Source organism: Tupaia chinensis, unplaced genomic scaffold (assembly GCF_000334495.1).
Source record: "Tupaia chinensis unplaced genomic scaffold, TupChi_1.0 Scaffold140308_1, whole genome shotgun sequence".
Classification (NCBI taxonomy): domain Eukaryota; kingdom Metazoa; phylum Chordata; class Mammalia; order Scandentia; family Tupaiidae; genus Tupaia; species Tupaia belangeri.
The window spans coordinates 952,552-957,615 of NW_006200185.1; the positions used below are offsets into that span (position 1 = coordinate 952,552).

Below are 5,064 nucleotides of genomic sequence, written 5' to 3' on the forward strand. Positions count from 1 at the left end.
ATATATATATATATATAGTTCACTATTATAGGGGTAGACTTGGTCATATGGAAATTGAGTTTATGTAAAGAGAAAGTGCCTGATGAAGATGTGAGTAGCTTAGATCTCAGTTTAATACCAAATGGAAACCAAAAGCAAAAATTTTAAAGTGGAGCAAATTTCTTCAAATTGAACAAATTAAGAGGTAGCCATAGTTTCCGGTGTCTGTCATTTTTATAGCGTTTTTTCAAACTAGGTAGGTGGGAGAAGAGTGCTTAGTTTACTTTTCTGAGGCAATACTGCCATTGGGAGGACACAGTTTCATAAATCCCCAAGCCGTAAGCCATTCTTCCATGCAAGTCCCAGCAGTTGAACAAGTTAGGGCCAGTGGAAAGCTGAAAGAGACCATAAATATAAGCTTAGCTTTCTTAACTTTTTCTTAGAGGGAGCATTGGACAGTGCAGAGTTTTGGTGTAGTATCTAGTGAGTTAGGAACCAAATTGAGCCAGTGGCTGGCTGCCAGGAAGTTCAGGAACAGGAAGTACAGAGGTGAGACCTTTTTCCTCACCATGTGGGTAGGCCTAGGGGGAGCCACTTAACAGCCAAGTATAGACCTTGGGGGCATTTATCTGGTGAATGTGTCCTTCGAATTCTCAGCTTAACTGTCCTTGGGTTATGAGATGAAGGCCTTTATAGCAGCAGGGTATGATCACAAGGGACAAGACAATTCCAGGTATAATTTATCTGTAGTCAGTGTCATTTATAGAGTTTAAGGTACACCAAAAGTCTAGAACGCCATTACCTAGAGCAAGAAGGACTTGTGAAGAAGGAATGGGATACATTAACATGCCAATGTGAGCCAAAACATCGAGGAGAACAGATTTGTCAAAGTGGATGAAAACCAAGAATGTACTGGAGGGCCTCAGGAATGTTCTGACCCCACAAGCTAGCAGGTTCTTTAATTTTGTAGGTTCAAGAAAAAGTCTTCTGTAATGTCCTGACCATGATATCATCTCAGTTTTCTCGAGAAGGGCAAAAACAGAAGAACATGGGTCTTTTCTATTGACAGTCCCCTGAAAACAATGGTATTGTTTAGGCCTGTTAAAACTTACTTGTGCCTACTACTGGTAGTGTTCTCTGTGGTAGCTTCATAGTTAATTCCTAATGAATATTCCTTAATGGCCCACTTAGACAAGGTCAGGTGGAAATTTAATTTCTTTATTTATTATTTATTTATTTTTAAAAATGTATTTGTTATCATCATAATCTTGTCTATATTACATTGAATTACATATAACTTTACAGTGTATTACATTGTTTTTTCATGCATGTCAGTCAATACAGAGACATTAACATTTCTACTTCATCATTATCTTTTCATTGTTTGTCCCCATCATCATTATTATTCCAATTATTTTTTTTAACCAGTCAATCAGAAATGTAATTTCTGAAAGAACAGGATTTTCTGATGACATTGAGTTGTTTTAAGGGCTGTCCCCATGGCCTAATGTTTAAGAGAGCTGGATCCCAAATGGCCGATCTCAGTTTGACTTCCAGGCCTAGCAGCTTGAAAAACATACAGGCACATGTGCTAGCATGCCCCAAATTCCTACAAGACAAAGAAATATTTATGGCATGGATGTTGTCTCCTTTCTTTGGCAAGTGCTCATGGCCTCTGGCAAATTTTATAAATAGACAGCGAGTTATTTTACCTGTCAGTTTGGTTTCAGATGGAAAGAAAAAGCAGAAGTACAGCAGAGAGAGCAGCTCCAAAACAAGCAGGAAGTAAAGCAGCTATCAGCTATATCTCCTGGTACCTTTCTCTATGGATATCTCAGTTTTTCTTTTTTTTTTTCAGACGGGAAGAGCGAGGGAGAGAACTCAATTACAGAGTTTCTTGGTATATATGGAGCACTACTGCCATCGTGAGGAAGTAGTTTTAAAAAAACCCTCCGCCATCCCAGCTTCCAGTGTGAGGACGGTCTGGTCCACAGGGAGAAGGAAGTGGCTTGAAAGCCATGCTGGGCTCTTGGTTTTCATCTCTAGGGTCTTGAGAGAGACGTGGATATTGACCGTGTCTCAGTGTGGAATCCGGAGCGTGAGGGGGCTGGAGTTAGTTACCTGCCAGAACGGACTGGCACAGGAAGTCATCGGGCGGGGTCTTGGTTCTTTATGGTGTATAAGGGAGACTGGAGGAATGCAATCAAAAACAAAAGCAGGCCATTGTGGACACTTCTTTCTTGTTCCAGCTCCTTAAGACAAGTTAGAAGGCTTACATGTGGTGTTACCATTGCTGTGGGGCATGATTGCTCTGTGGCAACAGTGGCGGCATGATGGACAGGCCTGTTCTAAGGGAATCATTACTATAAGTCTTAGGTATCAAAAAATTCTTGAGTCCCATTACTTGGTGCAATGTATCTGATTAGAAGAATAAGAAGCTAATGGATTCAACCTAATGTAGGCTAGCTGAAGAAAAAAGACCTACTTCAAAGTGAGTCTTAATCATCTCAAAAAATATCACAAGATGGAAGGTGTGGAACTCTTTATCTCAGGTTTTTTAAAGGAATTTGAAGTCATTGAAGCATGGTGCCACAAATTATACTATACTAATCACTGATTTTCTTTATTTCTATTTACTAGCTGACTGGTGATGAAGATGGTTTACAGGCTCCCCCCCCCCTCTCCTTTCGAGAAGCAACAACGACCCCCCCCCCATCAAGCCTTTTTTATAGACCTAAGAAATAAACTACAAATTCACTACAGCTGCAGCCTCCTTCTGGACACAGAGAATTCTTCTTAGACTTCTGCTCCATTGGGCACCCCTATTTTGATGTGTGTATCTCTTGAGCTAACCAAAGTTGTGCTGCTCCAGAATTTTATGTGACCTGTGACCCACAACAAACATTACGAACTGCTGTTGAATTTCGCCTGGGATGGGTCAGTATATCATGCTGGCGCTGCTGCCACAAGGTTCCCAAGCCCCAAAGCATGGTGACACCACTTGTAAGGCTTCTAACTTGTTTCAAGGAGAAGGAACAGGAACAGGAAACCAGTGCCCATAAAAGCCTGCATTTCTTTTTGAGTGAATTCCTCCAGTCTCCCTTACACACACACTAGCCCCTCCTCTCCCTTCCCCCTACACAAGCCCAAGATTCTACACTAAGATATCACTAATGTCAGGTCTGACTCAAGGCCCTAGAAATGAAGACAAAGAGGCCTAGATTGGCGCTCAAGCCCCTTTAACCTCCCTATAGGTCAGAGTTTCCCAATAGCTAAGTCTCATTAGAAGAGAGCTGTAATGGCGTACTGTATTTTCAAACTACTTCCTCACGATGGCAGTAGTGCTCCACATATGTCAAGAAGTTCTGTCCTGGAGTCTTCTTCTCCCGCCCCTCGAGTCTAAAAAAACGCCACTAGAAAAAAGGCACCAGGAAACAAGTCTGACTTATATCAGGTCCAGTTAGAAGAGACCTCTTCATGTTGATTACTTACTTTTGGTTTTGCTTTCCATCTGAAACCAAACTGATGCCTAATACCACCCATCCTCATCAGGAATCTTGTTCTTCGAAAAATTTAGTTTTTACTCTACTTCTACACAGTTCTACTTTCATTCTATGTATTATTACTATTATTTTAGAAATTTGCCAGAGGGCGAGTATGCTATCCAGAGAAAGAGAAAACAACTCTTATAGGAAAAAGACCTGCCCAAATCCCTTTTCATTAATTTTTCTCTTCTGTTTTTTTTTTTGTTTGTTTGTTTGTTTGTTTGTTTGTTTTTGTTTTTCACCCTGCCAGGTCCAGAACTGGGCAGTTGGCCATGTGAAATCCAGCTCCCTTAACCTAGAGGCCACAGGCTGACCCTGTTCTATGTATTCTATATAGCTCTGCTCAGCATCCTATGTCTAGTATTTTCCTATAGCATTGCATTTTAAGTCTCAAGTGATGAGTCTGAGGAATCCAAGCATATAGATGAAAATGCTGGAAATTCAAGGCCTATTGAGGGACTTTTCTAGCCACCTTATTTTAACTGAGGATCTCAGGGGATTCTGCTGTCATTTTCATTAGTCCTAGCACTAATGTACATATCATATTGGTGGGGGTAAACCATTTTAAAGCCTAACAGTAGGAGCTCATTATGGCTTATCCCTCTATTCCAAACAATTCCTTATATAGAATGACAAATTTCTATATATGCCCATAATAATAGACAGATTTTTTAAATGTGGTATATACTTGATGCAGATTTTATTTAATTTGTAATGGAGGCAGTTTCAACATGATAGTTTTCTATTTTCTTAATAGGATGACATCTTAATATTTTTTCTTTATTATTTATTGATTTGTTAATATGTTGTTTTTTCAGTAAGAAATACCTTTTTAAAAATAGATTCAGAAAATAAGGGAATGTTCTATAAATGGAAAACACTAATATAAATATGCTATGTCAAAATAAGCACTGATTAAATTTAGGGTTTTTTACTTCTGATTCTTTTTCTTTTACACAGACACTCATCTTTAGCTTCTTGTAGAAGACATAGAAAACTGAATTGTTCAATCAATAAACTTATTAATTATATCATCTTATATCTCATAATTATAGAATAAAATTTTTTTAAGTTCTTAGGATATTTATATAAATTAGTTATTTGACTACTCCTGGCCTTACACATATCATTCATAGCTCAAGTGTCTGGACTCAGAGGCCTCTTTATCAGGAATGCTTAGCTGAGGCTTTTTTTGAGGTGTTTTTGCCAAAGCAATTTTATCAGAGGACTTCAGAGACATTTTCCGTTCATTCTAACTTAGTGCTCTGTGCTCTAATATTCCTTCCATTTTCCTTCCCCTGACCTCAGGGTCCATAAGATGGCAGGAGCTTTTTATTCAGTATTTCCTTGGCAATGAAATGGTTCCCCTTTGTTACCAGCAAACTAAGTCTGACTGCTGCTTCTTGCAGTCGAATGAAATGAGAAGCAGAGGCTGGAGAAGAATGGAATGTATTTCTGTAGTTGATTACGGAGAGACAGACATTCAAACACCACCAAACTCTCAAGTAGCTCATCATGTTCTCGGTATTTATAGGTACAA

The 5,064-nt window shown here is 39.1% G+C and overlaps 2 long non-coding RNA genes across 2 annotated transcripts in view; one reads left to right on the top strand and one right to left on the bottom strand.

Moving 5' to 3' along the window:
• The window catches only part of LOC102484854 (uncharacterized), a 36,681-nt gene extending 34,026 nt beyond the window's left edge, over positions 1–2,655 (top strand). The window contains exon 3 of the long non-coding RNA XR_003546872.1: positions 2,620–2,655. This is a non-coding gene — a long non-coding RNA (uncharacterized LOC102484854). The remainder of the gene's footprint in view (positions 1–2,619) is intronic.
• On the bottom strand, positions 270–1,753 carry LOC114004799 (uncharacterized). Its single transcript, XR_003546874.1, has 2 exons — positions 1,692–1,753; positions 270–374 (listed from the first exon to the last, which is right to left on the bottom strand). It is a non-coding gene; the product is annotated as an uncharacterized LOC114004799 (long non-coding RNA).
• Positions 2,656–5,064: the final 2,409 nt, after the last annotated feature.